Source organism: Dasypus novemcinctus, chromosome 21 (assembly GCF_030445035.2).
Source record: "Dasypus novemcinctus isolate mDasNov1 chromosome 21, mDasNov1.1.hap2, whole genome shotgun sequence".
NCBI lineage: Eukaryota > Metazoa > Chordata > Mammalia > Cingulata > Dasypodidae > Dasypus > Dasypus novemcinctus.
The window spans coordinates 7,783,262-7,807,344 of record NC_080693.1 but is presented as its reverse complement, the minus strand read 5'-3'; the positions used below and the strand labels follow the sequence as shown (position 1 = coordinate 7,807,344).

The 24,083-nt window shown below is 38.7% G+C and overlaps 1 long non-coding RNA gene across 2 annotated transcripts in view; it reads right to left on the bottom strand.

Moving 5' to 3' along the window:
• LOC101415176 (uncharacterized) overlaps positions 1-24,083 on the bottom strand; it is a 102,202-nt gene that overhangs the window by 26,727 nt on the left and 51,392 nt on the right. The window contains exons 3-6 of one of the 2 annotated variants that reach the window (XR_011646722.1): positions 10,523-10,651; positions 8,081-8,267; positions 2,542-2,682; positions 1,946-2,036 (exon numbers count right to left, since the gene is read on the bottom strand). This is a non-coding gene — a long non-coding RNA (uncharacterized lncRNA). The remainder of the gene's footprint in view (positions 1-1,945; positions 2,037-2,541; positions 2,683-8,080; positions 8,268-10,522; positions 10,652-24,083) is intronic. The other variant, XR_009182239.2, reaches the window with a different exon arrangement.

Sequence of the window (24,083 nt, the reverse complement as noted above, 5' to 3'; positions counted from 1 at the left end):
GCTATGATGTGGATCATTGACTATGGGGTGCAGTGATGCTCAGAGATGTTCTTACCAGGTGCAATGGATGTGTCACGATGATGGGAGCAAGTGTTGCCGTGGGGGGAGTGGGGGGTGGGGACGGTGGGGTTAAATGGGACCTCATATTTTTTTAATGTAATTTTTAAAAATAAATAATTAAAAAAAAAAACAAAAACAATGAAAATGACCGATTTTCTTGGCATCCAGGAATTAATGTTTGAAATTCCCTGTCTACACTGAAACTGCTTGACAGAGTCCTTTTGACCCGTGTGCATGATTCCAATTCAGTGACACGAGGATGTCGAGAAAATAGTTTATTAGCAAAGGCCAGCCCATTGCAGACCTGAGGACATTAATTTCCTCAAATCAGTCTCCCCAAGCTGAAAGCTGGGCTGAGCATTATGTGATTTTGTGGGGCTGGTTTAGTATATTGAGGTTGATTAAGTGAGATTGGGTGAGGTAGGAGGAGGTCTTAGCTGAGCATATGCTATTTAAAACATACTGAATTGGAAAATCTGTTAAAGTCGTTCATTGTATTAAATTAAGAAGAGAGTGTGAAAGCCTTTCATTCTGATAATGTTTTTTCCCCTATTTCTAAGTTTAATTTTCTCAGTGTTTTGTGTTTGCATTGGGAATACATTTATATTCTCAAAATATATGTTATGATGTGATTTGAAATTAAATAAAAGAAGAACATACTTGGTCATACATTGCATGTAAGAAAATGGAGGTGCAATGGTAGCTGTATGTGTTTTTTACTATTTTAATGAAGGAAAGTTAACTTTTAGGTCAGGCTTCTCTTAAGTGCACATGTTCCTGCTGACAGAACCAGTTTATTCCAGTTATAAAGTACAAGACCAAATCAAGCTATATTCTGGATCTTGGATTAGATCATCTAATCATCTCCTTACTATATATAAGATGAGAAAAGTTTCCTACCAATATGCATAAAGGGGATGGTGTTTTTTTTAAAGATTTATTTATTTATTTATTTATTTATTCCCCACCCCCATTTGTCTGTTCTCTGTGTCTATTTGCTGCGTTGTCTTCTTTGTCCGTTTCTGTTGTTAGCAGCTCAGGAATCTGTGTTTCTTTTTTTGCATCATCTTGTTGTGTCAGTTCTCCATGTGTGCGGCACCATTCCTGGGCAGGCTGCACTTTCTGTCGCATTGGGCGGCTCTCCTTATGCGGCGCACTCCTCGCGCGTGGGGCTCCCCTACGCAGGGGACACCCGTGTGGCACAGCACTCCTTGCATGCATCAGCACTGTGCATGGGCCAGCTCCACACTGGTCAAGGAGGCCCGGGGTTTGAACCGCGGACCTCCCATGTGGTAGGTGGACGCCCTAACCACTGGGCCAAGTCCGCCACCGGGGGATGGTGTTTTTAAACCAAGAAAAAAGAAACTTCTGTAGGAAATCAGTAGGAAAGGTTGCTTCTGTCAGGATTTAGTCAAGCAATAGCTTCAGCACCACACAAACACAATTGAGCATTGTTATTCTCTCTGCACTGAGCACTATTATCCTCACTCACCACCTTCCAACCCCATCCACCACTCTCTCATTTCCTTCAGTGTCAGTTTAAATGTTAAACCTTCAGAATTCCTCTCTTCCCCCTGGCACTATGTTAGTCTTCCCATGTCCATACATCTGGTGATGACATTTCTCATCTATATTTATTTGTGTTTTTCCCAATGTTTTCTCTCTCCCTCTTGGGACTCACTGCAGCAAAATGGACCTCAGAATCCTAATATAAGGCAGATTCCCATCCAACCATTACATATGACTTAAATTCCAGAGTAATTTCTTTTCTACAATAACCTCACTGGCTCCCTGATAGCCTGACTCCAAATATCTACATTCAGATCATTATTTACACAGTAAAGGAGGTCCATCACTCCTGAGGAAACTTCTTTCAGGTACTCACCAGAGCCAAAATATAAAGAGAAGCGAGGGACACTGGGTCCTTATTGAAGATGCTGTCAGTACATTCCAGGGCTCAAAGCTGCTTTCTTGCTCTAGAAAAATCAGATGGGATGGTTACTATTTATGCTGCTAATAACCTCATTAAGCATGTGAGGCAGGCCATATCCTGTGTCAGTGTCACAGAAGAAAAACGTAATCAAATTACACCAAAAAACACATATTTCCCTCTAATTATATAAAAGAGGTAGATACAGTTAATGAAAATAGGTTATGTCCTTTCATTCTGTAATTCATATATGACCAAAGCAATATTCACGTCTCTATCCAGAGGTCTCAGTCTTGTGGATTCAGGGTTTGGGGCAGTGATATGCAGTGCTTTCAGAAAGAAAAGCAGTGCTGCTTTTTATTTCCAGGGAGACGAGTAAAACAACCAAGTCTCTCATGCTGGAGTGTCAGTATTGCTCTTTATAAGTATAATAGTTATGTGGCCAATACCAATATATTGGTCAATGCAAATATATTTTTCATGCTTTTATATGACAGTTTACTAAACAAGGAAAATACCACACAATATATGTCTCTTCATTTCAGACTTACCTGATGTCCTAAAGGATGTACAATCCTATAAGCTGGCTGAGTAAAATAAAATGGCTGCCTTCATTGGGCATTGCTGGGAATGGACCGCCTTTCCCAGAAGGGTTTTCCAGAAGTCAAAAACAATTGTTCTCCAGGGACTTTCTGAGAAAATGGAACACATCCTAAAGAGCTGCAGATAATCAATACTTGGTGATAAAAATTCCTTTGGTCCTGTAGAGCTAGCTTAGCAGAACAGACAAGCAAACCATAGTATTCAAGGTATAACTGCTCCCCACATTGTAAGACACCCCCTATGTAAAACTGAAGCAACATCAGCCAAAAACAACATTGCTTCATTTGCTTCCACCTTCTCCTTATATGATTTTCCCTTTTCCACTTCCTCTCCAGAGCACCCTTCTGTTTTCTGAATCAAATGATCCTGATTCATGAACCATGTAATATAGTATATGTGATGGTTAGACTATTGTGTCAACTTATCGAAGTAATTGTGACCAGTTGTTTGGTCAAGCAAGCAGTGGGTTAACTGTAATGTAAGGGCATTTATGGACTTTAGTCACCATTGACTTTACTACTCTAGTAAATCATAGATAGCTGTTTACAATTACATCAATCAGGCAGATTGCCATCAGCAATGAGTGACCCTTTATCCAATCACTTGAATACCTTAAAAGGGGAAGTGATGCCAGCATTGAGTGAGAATTTCCCAACTCATCTATGGACAGCTAACGACTCCCAGAACTCATCAAGAACCTTCAGTGTAAGAGAGGTTCAACTATGGCAGGAGAGGAACACTGGTGTGGGGTGTTATTAATGGGGGGCACATGGTTGAGAAGGAGTTCTCCAGGGCATGTATACAGGGAACATAAAAATGTCTGGATAGCAGTTATAAATGACAACTGAGGGAGTGCTGAGTTCCTAGCCAGGGGAGGTCTATCACATTCCCCAATGGAACAGCAACAATCCCCCAAGAGCAATGGCAAAGACCAACAAAGAAGGATTTTCCAACAATGAGCCCTTGATACTGATGACTATGCTTATGAGTCTGTGTGCCTGAAATATGAACTAGGCCTAGAGCTGCAGGGTGCCTAGGAGTTACCTCCTGAGAGCCTCCATGTTACTCAAATGTGGCCACACTCTAAGCCAAACTCAGCGTGTAAATGCATTAAATTGTGCCCAGTGTGTGACATCACTCCTGGGGATGAACCTCCCTGGTGCTGAGGTATTACTACCAAGCACCAGCTGGTGCTATACATAGAAAGAGACCTTGAATGAAAGGGTCAACTCAGACCAGCAGAATATCTCAGCCCATATGTAGGATCATGTGTTAAAAACTTTTTGACCTTGAATAAAATGGGGAAATGGCAAAGACAAATGAGTTTATATGGCTAAGAGTCTTCAAAAAAGAGTCAGGGGGTCATCAGAGGGGTTATGATTATGTACTCCTCAGGGACCCCAGAAACAGCCAAAGTGGATACAACTCCAGGTACAGGTTCTCCTGAGGGCTGCAGAGGCCCACAGGGATATGATCATGGCAGATAGCTCTGGAGCTCAGTACCATGTCAGTGGGCCCTACTTTGGAGTTTGTGTTCCTCAGTGTGATGGAGTTGGACTCAGATGTGACCTTTCTACACATGCCTCTTCTGTCTTTTACTCTTTTACTGAACCTTTGGTTGGTGCTAGGGTTGGTGTATGCTCAGGAGACTTGAATCTCTGGACTGTCCAAGTGCCAGCAGGGCCCTGGGCCTCAGCAGAGTTGCAATTCCTACTTTCTGGTTCATTGGACTTATGCAGGTCAGCTAACAGGGAGGTGAAGATGGTCAGTCACCACACCAGGGAACTGAGAGCGCCTACACCTGCAAGCAGGAGAATTGCATCCATCATCCATGTGGAATCTAAGCCCCGTCTCAGTATAGAGGTGGAGGGGGCATCACTATCCCAGGGTCCACAGAATGGAGGAGTAAAATATGGATTACAGTGGACTTACTGATATTCTACTATAAAACTTTTGTGACTACTATTAGAAGAAATTGTATCACTGATGGGGTCAAAGTGACCACAGTAGTTGCTGAGGGCAACTTCCCACTCCCTAGAGGGAAGAAGAGATGTGATGAGGGGACATATTTTTGGGACTTTGGAGTTGTCCTAAATGATATTGCAGGGTCAGATGCTGGGCATTATATATCCTGCCATAACCCACTAAATGTACTGCGGGAGAGTGTGAACTACAGGGTAAACTATTATCCACGTGGTGCAGCAGTGCCCCAAAATGTGTTTGCTGAGTATGATGAGTGTGCCAAAATGATGGGGGAGGTTGTTAGTGTGGGAGGAGTGGTGGGGGGGATGGGGAGTATAGGGGAACCTCTTATGCTTTTTATCATGTAACCTTTTTTGTGATGTATATATCTTCAAAAAAATACAATTTACAGAAATAATGGGGGTGGGGGGCTGGGGGCATTGGGAAATGGGGGTAGGTTATATGAGAATCTCATTTTTTTAAATGTAACATTCTATGTGCTCTATTAACTTTAATAAATTTTTTAAAAAAAATTTAGAATAAAAAAATGAAAAGAACCTTCAGTGGACTTTCATTGGAGCCCCTGGTTGTAGCCTGCCTTCAGAACCTGGACTTGTGCAACCCCACAGTCACGTGAGGGACTCTGATAAAATCTCTTACTATTGACAGATATCTCTTGTTGATTCTGTTCCCTAGAGAGCCCTGACAAATACAGTGTGAGACCCTAACTTTCAAGAAAAGATTTTTTTAATCAAGCCTAAAATATTAAAGGGGCCAGGAATTGTTTATCTCCTTTATTGATTTGACTATACATAGGGTATGTTTCAACTATTTTTATATAAAATCAAACATTTGAATTTCTTTGGATATCTCCTGAGAGAAAGAAAAAAAATTATTTGTGAAGAAAACTCAGGCAAAATATTTTGATTTTCTGTAAAGTAATTATTTCCAAAAGGAATATTTTGACTTGCTTAATACTTCTGAAATTAAGAGTATATACTCTAGCGGTGGACTTGGCCCAGTGGTTAGGGCATCCGTCTACCACATGGGAGGTCCGCGGTTCAAACCCCGGGCCTCCTTGACCCGTGTGGAGCTGGCCCATGTGCAGTGCTGGTGAGTGCAAGGAGTGCCCTGCCATGCGGGGTATCCCCACATAGGGGAGCCCCATGCACAAGGAGTGCACCCCATAAGGAGAGCTGCCCAGCATGAAAGAAAGTGCAGCCTGCCCAGGAATGATGCCAATACACGGAGAGCTGACACAACAAGATGACACAACAAGAAAAGAAACACAGATTCCTGGTGCTTCCTGACAACAACAGAAGCGGACAAAGAAGATGCTGCCAATGGACACAGAGAACAGACAACTGGGGTGGGGTGGGGTGGGGGGAGAGAAATAAATAAATAAATAGATCTTTAAAAAAAAGAATGTATACTCTTTGTTATTTTTGAAGCAAACATTTTTCATAATCAAATATTCAATTTTAGGCTTCTTTATATGTTTCTATACTTTTACACCTAGTTACACTGCAACAATCTAAAGGCAAGTGTGGTACTCTTCGTCATAAGTGAATGTTGGTTGCATGAGTACTAGGATTCAGACTTGGGCCAGGGAGGGGAATTACACTGGCAAAACAGATCATCTGCCCATGTGACACATGCTGTTTAGTTTGGAAGAGATAATTTAAAGAAAAATGAGTGATATACTTTAGATACCTAGCCATATATACTTAATTTGTGGTGATAAAGTCTTCTTGGAAATTTAAGAAATTTTGACCATAAAGCTTTCACAGGGGAAAGTTCTAAAATTTTTGGTGGAAGTAATAATAGTTTTGGAGGTTGTTGTTTTTTTTCATTCTGAGGGAACACGTGTGAAATCCTGAAACACCTGAGAACCTGCTGTGCGTGAGGAACTGAGAGCACGTGGCTGGCAGCTGAGTGTGATAGCCTGGCCTGGAGAGGAGGGCAGGCTGGTTGGCTACAAGCCTGAAGACCATGGTGAGCCCAATGGTCCCAGTCTGATTATTGGAAAATACTGAAGTATGAAAGTGATGGAGTGACCTGATTAGATATGTGTGTGCATGTGTGCAGAGAGCCTTTTGCTGCAGAAGGTAAAAAAGAAATTAAAAAGACTATTAGTGAATTTCAAAATTAGAACTTTATCTGGTATAGACTGTCAGTAGTTACACTGTTGAAAAAAATTGCAAATTAAATGATTTCATGACTCAATGCATCTCTGTCAAATGTTAAATTATCTTCTGCTGGACTCAGAGCTTTGTTTTCTGTTTTTCCTTCAGCATAATTTTTTAGTTGTTAATCAGGGGCCGTACAATTGTCTCCCTGGTGTGTTTGTTGTTTCTGTGAGATTAGAGGATATATCCTTTGAGAACTTTGCTTTGATACTTTGGTTTTGCTCAAGGTAAGCTGGAGATGGTGATACTGATGAGCCAAATGCTCATGTGATCTTGACCCCTATTCCCAACTCCAGGTCATGGCCACTGTCTGCAGTCCTCACTCTGAAAGGATCCTTGTCTACTTATGCTTCCTTCCAGAAGTATTGCCTGCTTAAAAAGAAAAGATGCACGTGAAAGGCTCAGTGTAGAGCTGGAAGGGGACAGGGAAAATAAGAAGATGAGTGAGAGAGTGAGAGACACAATAAATGAAAAGAGAGGTCCCAGATCTCTGAGGGAGGATTCCAGGTCCAAGACCATTGTGCAACTAGAACTCTCCTTCCTCCTCCTCCTCCTCCAGCCCATTCCCCACTTTCCAGTCCGGCACAGCCTGGCTGCCCCTGTTCCTTCTCCAGGTGCTGAGCCAGGGTCCACAACCCCATATGATAACCAGAGCACAGAGCTCCTTCCCCCAGTCCCTGCTGTTTCTTCTATTTATTTAAAATTTTAATTGTCTTTTGTTTTAAAGATACATAGATCACAAAAAAATGTTACATTCAAAAATATAAGCAGTTCCCATATACCCCACTCCTCCCACATCAACAACCTCTTTCATCATCAGCAACCTCTTTCATCAGGGTGACACATTCACTGTATTTGGTGAATACATTCTGGAGCGCTGCTGCACTGCATGGATTATGGTTGACATTGTTCTTTGCTGCTTCACACTGCATTAGCCAACTTTCAAGCTCTTGCTTTCTGCCCAAGCCCAACACACATCCCTTTGGTAAAGCAATGGATTTGGGGAGGTTACCCCAATGCTTAATTCACTGGTGTGGCCCAGTGTCCACGCAATGCCAGTATGAAGGCTTGTACAGGTGAAGAGGAGAAAAAGTGCTTTGTGGGTACTGCACATCCAGGCATCTGGATCTGCTCCTGGAGGAATCCCCCTCCTTCTCAGTCTATTCCCAGGGTCAGAGCATCCCACCTCCCAGCCACCCACCAATCTTGCTAGAATCCTAGATGGTTTAAATCTGGACCTGCATCCTGGTATGTTCTGATACCAGCCATTAATCACCACAATTTGATGGGAATCTGGGATGGATTAAAGTTCTGACAGTGTCCACTCTCTCCTTACCACATTCTCTAATATTTTCTGAGATAAAACATGTTTCCCTCCAGTCAGGTGCTGGTCACAGGAGCAGTTCCTGGCTCTTCATTAGCCACGCTGTAGGGGTGGTTGGGAGAAGGCATTCATGCCCATCAGTATATCCAGTGCTCCTGTACACACAGTCTGAGTGGGCGCAGTGCTTTTCATGCCTGCTCTGTAAACACAGCTTCATGTCAGACAAACGTGCTGTACCCTGCCAGCCATCCCACCCAATGTCGCTCTTTCCCCATGAGCCATGTCTGGGGGATAGGTGCCTACCGAAGGTCAGAGGAAAGCCATTTCCCCTCAGAAGAGTATCAGGTCCAGCCCCTTTCTCTCCTACCCTCATACTCAACTTGTGTGCCCCTGCAACCGTAAGATGACCTCAGTCTCAGGGCAGGAGTCAAGACAAAGCTCACCCTCTAAGAACACAAATGGTGGATGACTTCCAGCTCAAAGCTTATATCCCAGGGTTTGCTGCTGAGTGTGAGGAGCTGGAAGCACGTTGCTACACAAGGTGGCCCTGTATGTCTCCTCGGACCTGGCTTCTGCACCAGGGATGGCCTAGGAAGAATCAGGATGCCTTGCCCACCCCTTTGGCTTTGCTCCCCTCTTACGTCTATCTGGAAGGTCTACTTATCTGGTGATAGAGGATGAAGGTGGAGCCCCAATACCTATGACATGAGCATTGGCATAAATGGGGTACTGGCTTCTTCTCATAGAATGGGCAACACATAGTTGGGAATTCTGTATCTCATTGATTACACTGACACTGGATTACACTCATCTGAGGATTCTTTCATTTGTTTGAAGGTTAGAGTTGAGGCTGGAGAACCTTGCATATTTGTAACATTTTTAGTGTGAATTTTATCTTGTCATCTAAGGGCAATTTATTGATGGAATGCTTTCACTCATACATGACATTCGTATGGTTTCTCTCTATTGTCAACTAAGGTTAGAACAATTACGGAGTGTTTTCTCATATCTGGCATTCATATTGTTTCTTTCCAATGTGAGTTTTCATGTTATCTAACATAGACAGATGAGAGAAAGTTCCCCATATAAATGATATTCATAGGGTTTCTCTCAAGTGTGAATTCTCTCAGGTTCCTGAGGAGATTGGAAGGTTGGCTGAATGCTTTCCCACACAGATGTCATATAATTTCTCTCCAGTGTGAATTCTCTAATTTTATCTAAGCACACAAGTTCTTCTGAAGGCTTCCTCACAAAGACAATAGTCATAAAATTGAACTGTCATGTGACTTTGCTTTTATGTTCATTACAGGATCACTGGTCACTGAGGGTTTTTTAACTTGGAGTTGTCCCAAATAATATTGCAGGGACAGGTGCTGGAGATTATATATCCTACCATAACCCACTGAATGGACTGGGGGAGAGTGTAAACTACATTGTAAACTATAATCCATGCTGTGTGGCAGTGCTCCAAAATGTATACACAAAATGCAGTGAAGGTGCCACAATGATGAAAGAGGTTGATGGAGGAGTGGGGTGAAGTGGGGGTGAGGTATATGGTAACCTCTTTTATTTTTTAATGTAACATTCTTTGTGATCCATGTCATCCAAAAAATACAATTAAATTTTTTTAAAAAAATTAAGTTCACTGTCTGGGACTTTGAAAAAAAGAACAACTGGGCTGACATAGGGCTTCTTTACCATGTGTGTTGGCACATATTGAGTAAATTTGAAGTTGTGATGGAAACCTTCACCAAATCATTGATTAAAATGGATTCTCTCCAATGAGAAAAATCTGTTGTTGGGAAGGAGAAGAGACATGATAAAATATTTGCTTGAATATATTCATTAATTCAATTCTCTGTATAGAATTCTAGACTAATCATTCACTGGGACTCCAGAGAGATTCTTTTATGTACATGCACACAATGGTACTCTCTGCATGCAAAGATTTTGTCTTTTGTAACATCTTATATTTAACTACTGAAATGATTTTGAAAACTTCATTATGTTTCAAAGATTATGACTATGATCCATCTTTATGAAATTATCCTTTTTTTTCAGGTACTGGGGTGGAGGATTCCCCTTACATGGGAATCCAGCACTTAACCACTAAGCCACATCAGCTCCCCTGAGTTGGTCTTTTTATTTGATTTTTTGTTTTGTTTTGTTTTATTTTAGGAGGCAGCAGGGTCTGAACCTGGGACCTCACATGTGGGAAGCAGGCACCGAACCTCTGGGGCCACATCTACTCCCTGAAGTTATCCTTTTATAAGACCTCAGGGTATGGTTTTGAGGTCAGATTAATTTTTCACTAAATTGAAAATTTTCCAAAGCCTTTGCTGGGGGAGTGCTTAACCTCAACTTTAATTATACCCAGGTGATTGTGTTGACCTCCTAACTTAACCTATCCTAGATTTGATATTGAATGACCAGGTTCATACAGCTGAGGCTTACCTTTGACAGGATGGTAGATGAATCCTTCCTGCAGGTATCTTGCATGGCTATAATTTCTTCCTTTTTTTTCCTTCAAATTGGTTTTATTCACACACCATCCAATCCATCCAAAGTGTATAATCAATGGTTCTGAGTATAATCACAGAGCTGTGATTTCATCCCCACAATCAATTTTAGAACATTTTTATAGCTCCAAAATGAATAAAAACTCCTAGAATCCTAGAAATTGGGGAAGTCAAGCTTTTGATGCTCTTTGAAATTCTCCTGTCTTCTCTCTCTATGTCCTGACATAGCCTAAATCCCCTTCTGTAAGAATATTTCCTAAATCTTGTTGAAGACCCAGTGGGCCTTGCAAATATTTAAATCTTATTTAGATTTATAAGCCTGATTACTCAGATTTTTGCCAATTGATTTACAGAACTGCTGGTGAATGTCAGTATATCTAGATAGACAAAATTATTTTAAAAGAAAAAGAATGGAGAAAAAAATCCTCTCAAGCTAAAACAGCAGCTAAATAAACCCCAACATACCCTAGGGCACTAGATTTCAGGGCACTAATACTTGTGTTACTGTAAACAATCTGGACAATCCCAAAAATAACAGCACCCACCCACACTCTTCACCTCTAAGAAAGCAAGTGTCTTCATTACACTGCATTTTAAGTAAATAGAAGTAATTCATTTAAGAGAAAATTTCTCTCCAAGCTTCCCGTGAATTAAATTGTATTTATAACTAATTCCAAGCATTTAACAAAACTGTAGAGGCAAAATATCCTCATAGATTTCAAAATTCATATAAAATTAAATCATATATGATACATTTTGGGGGAAACAGTGTAATACCTATTCATCTTTGCTAAATGATTGTATGTTACTGTTTCAAAGTGCTTTAACTAAGGTGTTTTAAGCATTTAACATTATTCTGTCAAGTTCTATTTTGATGGTAATTTTTCATTGTAATTTGTTTAGTTGAAGACAGTTTCCAAAATCAATTTGGTAACTTAAATATGTATTTTTATTAAGGAAAAATAAAGTAGTTTTTCCTGAAGTAAAATGCCTGATTGTTATGGAACGAGAAAGAAGAAAATGTAGGACAAAACCTCAATAGATACAGAAAGTGACAGAAGGTTCATGGCATAGGAAATTATGGTCAAAGATGGGAAAGATTTAATGGGTCTATGTATAAAAATTTTAAAAACCTTACTTTCAAATAATATACTGATGAAAAACTGAAACTTGGTTTTCTCTCTATTAAGGTGACATTATTTCTTGGTTTATTGGTCTGTTTTTGTTTGTTTGAGTACTCAGGTTCAGAACTGACACCCAGATGTCCTATGTGGGAAGCTGGTGCTCAACCACTGATCCACACCAGCTCCCTTGAGTTGGTTTTTTTTCATTTGTTTGCTTGTTTGTTATGGTTGTGTTTTTGGAAGCTACCGGGGATCGAACCTGGGAACCCATGCATGGGAAGCAGGTGCTCAACCACTTGAGCTACATCAGTTCCACTGTTGGTCTGTTTTAGGAAGACACTGTAAAGAGTTTTTTTCTGAATAATCAGTGTAAAAGGCAGAAAGTCTGTGTCTTATCAAAATAACTACTTTATGTTAACTTTTTCATGCTCATGGTTAAGAAAAATATTCTCACATTTTAAAGAACTAAGTCTTTTCTTAACTTTAGCTGAGCAAAAAAAAACCACATTTCTTCACAGTAACCCATTTTCCTCTTTAACATAATGTTTAAATCTCACAACTTTTGACATTTTGCTTTTTCAATGTCAAACCCTATGGAATATCTTTTTATTTCAAACCGTTGCAACTAATATTTTCTTTCACCTTTCAAAAAGTGAGGTGCTAAAAATAAAGTTCATTTAATAGGTCATGAATTACATGGGAGGTCTTTAGGAAGTATGACAAATTTTAAAATAGATTTTTAACCCTTGGTTGGTTAAATTTGTTAGGGTAAAATATTAATATAAATAAAGTTTGTATAAAATTCCTTGAGACTTAACAATGTTCTCACTGTTCATGCTATGTCATGATAATGATCTTGATATAAGACAAGAGTATGGTATTGTTAGTCATGGTTTTAGTTATTTTTAAGATATTATATGTCACAGAAAAAGAAAACAAATTTCCTTGTCAGTTACATTGTTTTACTCTGATGTTTCTCTGACAGCACAAGCAGTCAGGTACATGTGAAAGGTTCATCATCAACACGAAGTGTAAAGGTGAAACAGAACGAAACTTCTATTATGGTCTGTAGTTGATGTCCTCAATACAAATTAATTGTCAAATGATTTTATTTCTAAAATTAGCTTCATTTAGAAAATTCTCATAAGAGATTTAGAGCCAGAAGAAAAAGAAATAAATAGAATCCAAATTGAAAAGGAAGCAGTAAAACTTTCACTATTTGCAGATGATACAATCTTATATGTAGAAAGTGCCCCAAAATACACAACAAAGCTTATAGAATTGATAGATGAGTTCAGCAAAGTGGAAGGATATAAGATCAACATGCAAAAACCAGAATTTCTCTACACTAACACTGAGCAGTCTGTGAATGAAAATATTTCACTTACAATAATAACTAAAATAATCAAATATGTAGCAATAAATTTAAGGATGTAAATGACTTGTACACGTTATTTAAAAAAGGAAATCAAAGAAGACCTAAATAAATGGAAGACTATTCTATGTTCAAGGATTGTAAGAATAAATATCATTACAATGTCTATCCCACCCAAACTGATTTACAGATTTAACACAATCCCAATAAAAATTACAACAGTATTTTTTATTGAACTGGAAAAGCCAATGATGAAATTTGTTTGGAAAGTCAAGTGGCCCCCAAAAGCCAAAAACATATAGAAAAAGAATGAAGCAAAATTGGAGTGATCACACTACATGACTTTAAAGCATACTATAAATCTACAGTGGTCAGAACTGCATGGCATTGGCACAAGGACAGACATCCTGACCACGGGAACTGAACCAAGAGTTCTGATACAGACCCACAAACGTATGCCCAACTGATATTCAGCAAGGCCACCCAGCTCACCCTACTGGTACAGAGTGATGCTGGGAGAAATGGATATTCATATCCAAGAGAATGAGAGAGGATCACTATGTCATGCCCTATACAAAAATTAATTCAAGATGGATGAAAGACCTAAATATAAGAGCCAAGAGCACAAAGCTCCTAGAAGATAATGTAGAGAAGCATCTACAAGATCTTTACTAGGAAATGGTTTCACAAACTTCACACCCAAAACCAAGCAATGAAAGAAAAATAGGAACTCCTCAAAATTAAAAACTTCTGTCCTTCAGAGGAGTTTGTGAAGAAAGTGAAAAGGCAGCCTACTCAATGGAAAAAATATTTGGGAACCACTTAACTGTTAATGATCTAATATCCAGCATATAGAAAGAAATCCTACATCTTGAAAATAAAAAGACAACCCATTTAAAAAATGGGCAAGAGACTTGAATAGACAGTTTACCAGAGAGGAAATTCAAGTGGCTAAAAAGCACATGAAAAGATGCTCAGCATCACTAGCTATGAGCGAATTGCAAATCAAAACTACAACGAGATATGATCTTAAACCTATTAGACTGGCTGCTATAAAAAAACAAACAAACCTAAAATACAGAAAACTACAATGATGGAGAGGATATGGAGGAATGGGAACACCCATCCACTGCTGTAGGAATGTAGAGTAGTGCAGGCATTGTGGAGGACAGTTTGGCAGTTTCTTAAGAAGCTAACTATAGATTTGGTATATGATCCAGCAATCAAACTACTAGGTATATACCCAGAAGAACTGAAAGCAGGGACATGAACAGATATATGTACAGTAATGTTTATAGCAGCATTATTCACTATTGCCAAAATTTGGAAGCAACCCAAGTGTAAATAACAGATGGATGGATGAGAAAAATGTGGTATATACATACAATGGAATATTAATCAGCTGTAAGAAGGAAAGAAGTATTGACACACACAAGAAGAATGAATGTTGAAGACATTATGTTAAGTTAACTAGTCACTAAAGGACAAATATTCCATGACCTCACTGATATAACCAAACATATTGAACAGACTCACAGAGAGTCTGAAAAACAGATTACCAGGAGACATAAAGGGAGTAGAGAGTGGTGAGCCAATCCTCAATCTGGGAAGAACCTATGATAAGGTGAAAGGTGGGGGTTTGGCAGTGGATGGGGGTGATGGTGGCACAGGAATTTGAGAGAGTGAGCATGACTGGAGGGGAGGGTTGGAGGTCTCTGGTTAAAAATACAATTGTAGGAATGTTCTGTTCCTGTTTCTTTGTAATTATTGCTTAAGAGTTACCTCTTGAAAACCTCTTTCTTACTTAAATGTGCCTTCTCTCTAAACCAAACTGAGCAAATAAACACACTACCTTCTCCACCCTAGAATGGGACATGACTTCCATGGATGAGCATCCATGGCACCAAGGGATTAATACCAAGCACAACCAGTGATGCATTTGGAAAAAGACCTTGACAAAAAGGGAGAAACATCGAATACACAAGGGTTTTTTTTTTGCCTAAGAGCTTTTATATTGAGTTGGGGGGTGTCATTTAGTAGTTACACTCATGCATGTCTCAGGCAGACTGCACTAACTGCCACTGTAAACAAAGCCTCAAATAGGGGTGCTGCTGAGGGCTCTGGAGCCCTCTGGACAGCATAGGCAAGGACAGAATCTCTTGAAATCACTATCATGTTGTTGGGCCTTATCTTGGAATATGAGAACCTATTTCCCCAATGTAACAGAGTTAGACTCATTTATAAATGTCCTACACAAGGTTCTTCTATCCCTTTTACTTGAACCTGTAATTAGCACTATACCCAATAAATATATGTCTCAGAGACTTAAATGTTTGGTCTGTTCATATTCCAGTTGAGACCTGAAACTCAGCAGAATTGCAGCCAACACCTGCTCTCCAGTCCATCAGATTCACTCAGGACAACCCACAAAATGATAATGATGAACAACCCCCATCCCAGAAAAACAGTGACTATCTAGAACTGAAAGCAAAACAGTTCCTTCCATCTGCCTCATAAGATCTAAGCCTCCTCTCAATCTGCAGCAGAGCCGGTATCATAACAAAGTCCTCAATGTTAAGGAATGAACAAACATTAGGAAGGAATGCAACCATAAAAAAGTAAACTATTAATATTGTAGCAATGGAGGAACATGTAACATTGATATAAAGATAATGGTTACCAGAGGTTCTGAAGGGAGGGAGAGGGAGTAATAGGTGGAACATAGAGCATTTTGGGGACATTGGAATTAACTTAAAACCACAATGTAAACTAAAGACTTTGGTAAGTAGCCGTCTGTGATAGGCTAATGTATGAAGTCAGCCAGGTAATGGTGCCGAGCTGTTTGGTCAAACAAGCACTGGGCTAATTGTAAGAGAAGAACATTTCATGGACTTTAATCATCAGTGAGTTGATTGCACAGATGGCTGGTTATATCTACCATCAATGAGTAAACTGCCATCAGCAGTGAGTGATGTGTTGTCCAATCAGTTGAAGACCTTGAAAGGGGAAGTGATTTCAGGATTTAGAGACAGAAATACCATCTCTACTTCAGACAGTCAGTGTCTCCTGGGAGTTCATCAAGGACTTCCACTGGAGGCCCTGGTTTGCAGCCTGCCTTATGGAATTAGGACTTGTGCATTTCCACAGTCATGTGAGACAATATTATAAAATTTCGTATTATTTTACAGATATCTCCTGTCAGTTTTGTTTCCCTAGAGAACCCTGACTAGTATACAATGCTTCAATATTTACTCATTAATTTTAACGAAACTATCACCAAATTGTAAGATATTTTATATAGGGAAAGATGGGGAAGGGAAGAGGGCAGGATATATAGGAATCCCTTATACTTCTGATGTAACTTTTCTGTAATCTAAAGCCTCTTTTCAAATAAAGTTTATTATATTTTAAAAATAAATAAATTTAAGCCTAGATTGTATTCTCTTACAGCAATCATATTTGTTTCTGGATTTTGTTATTTTCATATTCTGAGATGCTTTTGTTCTTTATGCATAATTCAAAGTTCCCTAAAACTTTAGGTGTCTGTGTGACACCTAAGACTCAGTGTTAAAATTATCTAGCTCTGAAGGTGCTGAAAAATCAGCATTAATTCTCAAAAGTCAACTCCATACAACTCTTCAAGAAGCTACAGAAAGGATCTAAGTCCAATCAATAGGTGAATGGGGCTGATATGGTTAAAGATTAAAGTGAGTAAAAATTCATTGTAAAAGGAGCTATTATCTATATATTGGAACTCTGATTTCTATATGAGACCAAGGAGGGAAGAGCTATTTTATCAAAAATCTAAACTTTCTATTGCACAATATCTGATTTAACCCATCAAGTCAGTTTATTTAGACAACCTAACTCAACTTTATTTGACATAGAATCTAAAATAACAGATGAGATCTTAGTATTCTGTACAGGTTTCTGTAATACCATGATGCATTTCAAAGTGTTTTAGGCATAAAATGAAAAAGTATTTGTGAAATCCCTTATGGGACTAGAAAGGGATAGCATAGAACTGTAAACGTCCCCATCTGAGGAATTCCTGCTATTCTCTCAATCTTACTGAAACTGTAAGTTTAAAAAAAAAAACACCTTTACAAGAACCAAATCTAACATCCACTCCTGTGAGCAAGAAGATTATCCTCATTTAAACTTATAACAGGGAATCCTATGGGAAGAATATCTAATAGGGATGAACATTGCCTCATAAAAGAGAATATGCTAATGAGCCAAGACCTCAGTCTTAAAGCTTGCAATTATAAACCTTATTTTTGGAAAGACAAAACTAAGTCTAGGGAGCAGGTGTAATTCAGTGGTTGAGCCCCTGCTATCCAGGTACAAATCCTGGGTTCAATCTCTAGTACTGCCTTGAAAAAAAAACAGAAAAACTAGGCTTAATTTTAATTGATGCCTAACAGACACAACCATGAAATCTCCTTGTTACTCAATATGGCTTAGCCCTAAGTCAAACTCTGCAAATTAATTCACTACCTTCTCTCCTATGTGGGACATGACTCCCAGGAATAAGCTTCCCTGGCACCTAGGGATCAGAAATGCTTTCAGAGAATGATCTTGATCAAAAGGGAGAAAAGAAATAAAAGAAAAAGTTTCTATAGCTAAGAGATTTCAATTAGTGTCAAGAGGTCATTCTGGAGGTCTCTGTCAGATATAAATATCACAAACTGCCACAGTATGCAAAGCCTCAACAGAAGTGCTCCTAAGGGCCCTTGGGACACCCAAACACCATAATCAAGCTACAAAATCATATGAAATCAACACCCCCTCAGACCTGGTTATATTCACATATAAATCCCCTGATCATAATCCTACTTTTTAATTTAAACCTCTATTTTTCAATTTACTTATTACTTCTCAGAGACTTAAAGCCTTGGATTATTCTTGTTCCAGCTGAGTCCTGAAACCCAGGGGTTCTAGTCCCTTCAAGAATGAGAACCTGCAACTCAGGAAGACACCCATCTGTATGCAAAGCAGTTTCATTCCTCTAGCCCATAGTGTTGATGCCCCTTTTCAGCATAAAGAAGTTCAAGCATTCATTGCCCAGATATCCCTCAAGATTGAGAAATGGACAAAGAAAATGAGGGAATTGTAATCACAAGCTAACAAATATTATAGTTGCTGAGTCATTATTTAAATGCTTTTTAACTTTCTGATATATTGTAATGTAGCCAGAAGAAATTATTTGGAACTGTTGTAACTCACTGAACTTTACCCCTTATGACTTGCTTCTTTGATGATGATTCTATGTTTTATAACTGCACAATCTTTTCCCTTTAATTAGCAAGTAACAGGATAACTTGTCACTGGCCCAGCATGTATGCCCTTATTTTTGTCTGTAACCCTGGAGTCTGATACTCCTGACTCAGACTTCAGCATTTATTAATGAAGAAATACAATTCAGCCCAGAACTGACCAAGCGAGTTCTGATCAAAGTTGGCCTGTGCCTAATATATGCAATAGCCTGAACCTTAAACTTCAAATAAGCTAAGTATGCAATCATCCTGCACCTACTAGAGATTAAACTATCTCTAACCTCATTATCTAAATCTACCTGTCTTTGTTTTAATGTTATAAAACACTGAAGTTTTCTCCAGTTCAGAGAGATAGATTTGTGTTGGAGATTTGGACCCAAAGGGTATCAGGAATGAAAGAAAGAGAAAAGGGAGAAGGAAACAGAGAAAGAGAGCGAGAGAAAAAGAACAAGAGAGCTGGGATCAGAGGGTCTGCAAGTAATAACTTCTCAGACAACTTTATTGTTTACAAGGGGCTCTCTATATACCCCAGTGTACGTGACAAGAAGCAGGAATATGTAGCCTATGTGCCAATAAGCAGTAACACATAGCATATGTGACATCAAGCAGCATTACCCATAGTCTAAGGAGTTTTAAAAAATCTTATCTCAAGGTACAAAGTCTAAGTGTTCTATTCACTACAAAAGGTATGTGCTCATCTTTTCTTTCAGCCTTGAACAGCTTCATCCCATTTGCTGGGAACTCTTAATTACCACATTCCTTAGGTTGCAAGCATAGCCAGGGAGGCAGCACTAGCATGGAGACAGCATGTCTCTCCTTGTGTGGCCACTATGCCTCAGTTTCCAACAGATTTGGGGACTGTCCTCCTGTCTTTGTTAAAGAACCTTTTTCTGTTCTCAGAAATCCCAGTGCCACTTAACTGACTCTCGTTCACAGCACACAAGGACTCAGTTTTGTGCAGCAACAGATAGAAACTGTAAATGCTGTTCTATGCAGAAGGTTGGCAGAAATGCATGAGAGATAAAGTAATGTATAACAGAGGTAGACAGTAATAAATTTAAAGATTTTGAAATATTGTTTTGATTTTTAAAAAGTCTGGAAATTGACAGGACTTACAAAATGGGAATGGAGTTGAGCTGGCTCATAATAATTAGATGGAAAAATAACCAGAACTGAAACCATAGGAGTGAAGCCAACTAGATTCCAAGGTAGGTTCCACAGGAAAGCACCACTTGACTTTTCTACTAAAGTCCTCTTTATCTTGTTCTTTTCTGGTTAAAAATCTCCTCTATTTGTCTTCCCTTTATACAAGGAGGAACAGTTCATAAACCTAATCAGAATTACATTTCAAGGGACACCCTGATTACAGAGCCGCTAAAGCTGGCCAGGCTTCATTCTGTGGGACATGCCCTGTTCACTTTGATTGAATTTATCGTACATTTAAAATTTTAAAATCTCATAAAATTTTGCAAACATTTTGTATCCTTTATTAATTCAATAAATACTTTTTGACTGAATTCTTTGTACCAGGAAATTTCTGGATCCTGGAGATTAAGTAGGGACCCAGATGCACTGGATCTCTATGGACAAAAAGCTAGAATGCTCTAGAAGAAATATATAATTTTTTAAAAAGGGAGGGGGGAGTGGATGTGGCTCAAGTGATTGAGCACCTGCTTCCCACAAGGGAGATCCCAGGTTTGGTTCCTGGTGCCTCCAAAAAGCAAAGACAAAGAGCAAGCCTTGTGACTATAGAAGATTCTTCGTTTCATACATTAATTCCCACTTGTTAATACACTTTAATGAAGAGCCTTTTCAAGTGTTTTCTCCACCTTTCTACTGGGCTTTTTGCCTTTTTTATTAATTTGTAAAGGTTATTTCTATATTAAGGCTGAGTCCTTTCTTGGATATATGGACTGCAAAAGTATTTTCCCACTAGTTGGCTTGAATTGCACTTTCTCCATATTGTCTTTTGAAGACTAAAATTCCTTCTTTTTTCTTTTATTTTAGCACTGTTTTAAACAAATAAATTTTATTGACACATATTAATAAAGCATAAATTGTTCCAAACGGATTGATGGTATTCCATTTAATCACATATTGGTGCATTCATTACTTCAGTCATTTTAGAGCACTTTCATTATTCCAATAATAATAATAATAATAATAAACAAAACACCCTAAAAAACTCATCCCCTCTAAATCTCTCTATACTTCTCATTCTGTACAAAGCTGGTATTCTTTTTCTTTCTTTCTAGTATATTTGTATTATTATTTTGCAAAAACAGCCTTATATATGCAATATCACCCACATTCATGCTTTACATGAGGTTTCACTGTCTTATGAAGTCCCATGTTACAGTTTTTAGCTTTCCTTCTAGTAATACACATGACCTTAGACTGGCCCTTTCAAACACTGTCATACCCATATAGAGCTCAGTTAGTTACCAACACCATGATGAACTTCTATTCATTTCCAAAGATTTACAAATAACCTTTTTACCACTGATGCACACATTAACCCTCAGCTTTCCATTCTCTACCCTCATTTTCTTTTCTGGTGACTTATATTCTAATTATTAACTTCATGAGTTTACATTTTATATTTACTTCATAATAGCACAATCATACAATATTTGTCTTTTTGTATGTGGCTTACTTCATTCAACATAATGTCCTCTAGGTTCATCCATGTTGTCATATGCTTCACAGCTTCATTTCTTCTTACAGCTGCATAATCCATTATGTGTATACACCACAGTTTGTTTATCCATTCATCAGTTGATGGACACCTAGTTTGCTTGTAACTTTTGACAATCATGAATAACGCCACTATGAATTTCAATGTCCAGATGTCTGTTGGTGTCTCTGCTCTCAGTTATTCCAAGCACACACATAGTAATGATATTGCCAGGTAACATGCTAGGTCGATATTCAACTTCCTTAGGAGGTGCCAGTCATTCCTCCACAATGGCTGTACCATTCTGTACTCCCACTAACAGTGAATAAGTGTTTCCATCTCTCCATATCCTCCCCAACATTTTGTTTTCCAACTTTAAGAGTGGACAGTGTAATAGGTGTGAAATGATATCTCATGTAGTTCTGATTTGCATTTCCCTAATTGCTAACGAAAAATACTTTTTTTCATGTGTTTCTTCACCATTTGTATTTCTTCTTTGGACAATTTTCTTTTCAAATTTTTTGCCCATTTTTCAATCGGGAAGTTTGTCTTTTTACTCTTGAGTTGTATAATTTCTTTGTATATCTTGGATATTAAAGTCTTACTGGATATGCGACTGACAAATATTTTCTTCCATTGAATTGGCTGCCTTTTCACCCTTTTGACAAGATCCTTTGAGGTGCAAAAGTGTTTAATTTTGAGCCAGTCCCATTTATCTATTTTATCTTTTGTTGCTCCTGCTTTGGGTGTAAAGTTTAAGAAACTACCACTGGTCACAAGATGTCAAAGATGTTTTCCTGTATTTTCTATTAGCACTTTTATCATTGTCTCTTTTATATTTAGGTCTTGACCCATTCTGAATTAATTTTTGTGTAAGGTTTGAAATAGGTGTCCTCTTTCTTTTCGCTATGGATATCAAGTTCTCCTTGCACCAAGGGAGTAGACTGTTCTGGCTCAGCTGGGAAGGCTTAACAGGCTTGTCAAAAATACTTGATGATAGATGTGAGGATCTATTTCTGAATTCTTACTTTGTTTCCTTTGGTTAATCTGTCTTTATGCCAGTATCATGCTGTTTTCACCACTAGCTTGGTAATATCTTTTTCTATTTTTAAAAAGATCTATTTATTAATTTATTTCTCTCCCCTTCCTGCTCTCTGTGTCATTTGCTGTGTGTTCTTCTGTGTCCACTTGCATTCTTGTGAGCGGCACAGGGAATCTGTGTCTCTTTTTGTTGCATCATCTTGCTGCATCAGCTCTCTGTGCAGTGTCACTCCTGGGCAGGCTATGCTTTTTTTTCATGGGGGGCGGCTTTCCTTAGGGGGTGCACTCCTTGCACGTGGGACTTCCCTACATGAGGCAGGACTTTTATTGGGATTGCATTGAATATGTAAATCTGTTTGGGTAGAATTGACATCTTCATGATATTTAGCCTTCCAATCCAGGAACAAAGTCTGTCCATTTATTTAAGTCTTCTTTGGTTTCTTTTTGCAATGTGTTGGAGTTTTCTGAATATGGGCCCTTTATATCTTTGCTTAATTTTATTCCTAAATATTTTATTTTACTTACTATTATAATGGATTTTTTTCTGATTTCCTTCTCAGATTGCACACCAGTAATGTATAGAAGCACTATTCATTTTTGCATATTAATCTTGTATCCTGCCACTTTCCTGAACTTGTCTATTAGGTCTAGTAGCTTTGTTATGTATTTTTCAGGAGCTTCTAGGTATACAATCATATCCTCAGTGAAGAGTGGAAGTTTTACTTCTTCCTTTCTTACTTGGGTGCCTTTTATTTCTTTATCTAGCCTTAATTGTTCTAGCCTGAATTTCTAGTACAGTATTGAATAACAGTAGTGACAGTGGGCTTCCTTGTCTTGTTCCTGATCTCAGCAAGAAAGCTTTCTACTGCTGCGATCAGCTCACAATAGGTCTACACGAAGGAAAGTCAGTATATAACTTAAAGAAATAAAGGACAGAGAGAGAGACTCAGAAGAGGAGATAAAGATAGGGCCAGGGGACTTATAGCTTCTGAAACTGAGAGCCTCAACCCTAGTTTACACATCGTATTTATTTGGAAACTAATGAGCAGCTATTTGCTATCAGAAGTGCAACATCATCTACAGTAACAGGAAGGAAATGCAACATCATCTACAATAACAGGAAGCAACAAATACGTAAGCCAGTTTCCCACAACATTCTTTCTTTCACCATTGAGTACCGTGCTAGCTGTAGGGTTTTCTTATATGCATTTTACCATATTGGAAAAGTTTCCTTCTATTCTTATCTTTTGGGTGTTTTTATCAAGAAAAGGTGCTGTATTTTGACAAATGCCTTTTCTGCATCAATCATGAAGATCGTGTGATTTTTCCTCTTCAATTTATCAATGTGGTTTATTACACTAATTGATTTTCTTGTGTTGAACCACCCTTGCATACCTGGGATAAAACCAACTTGCTTGTGACGATAATTCTCTTAATGTGATTTTTTAATTTGGTTTGCAAGTATTTTGTTGAAGATTTTTTTGCCTTTATATTCATTAGAGAGATTGGACTGTAATTTTCTTCTTTGTCATATCTTTATCTGGTTTTGATATTCAGGTGAAGTTGGCTTCATAGAATAAGTTTGGTAGCATTCTTTCCTGTTTAATTTTTTTTGGAAAAGTTTGAGCAAGTTTGGTATGAGGTCATCTTTGAATGAATGGAAGAATTCACCTGTGAAGCCATCTGATCCTGAACTTTTCATCTTTGGGAGGTTTTGGGGTTTTTTAAAAGATTTTTTATTTATTTCCCACCCCTCCCCCATCGTTGTCTGCTCTCAGTGTCCATTTGCTGTGTATTCTTCTGTGTCCGCTTGTATACTTGTCAGTGGCACCGGGAATCTGAGTCTCTTTTTGTTGTGACACCTTGTTGCGTCAGCTCTGTGTGTGTGTGACAGCACTTCTGGGCAGGCTGTACTTTTCTGTACAGGTGGCTCTCTTTGTGCATGGAGCTCCCCTATGTGGGGGCACCCCTGTGTGGCATGGCACTCCTTGTGCACATCA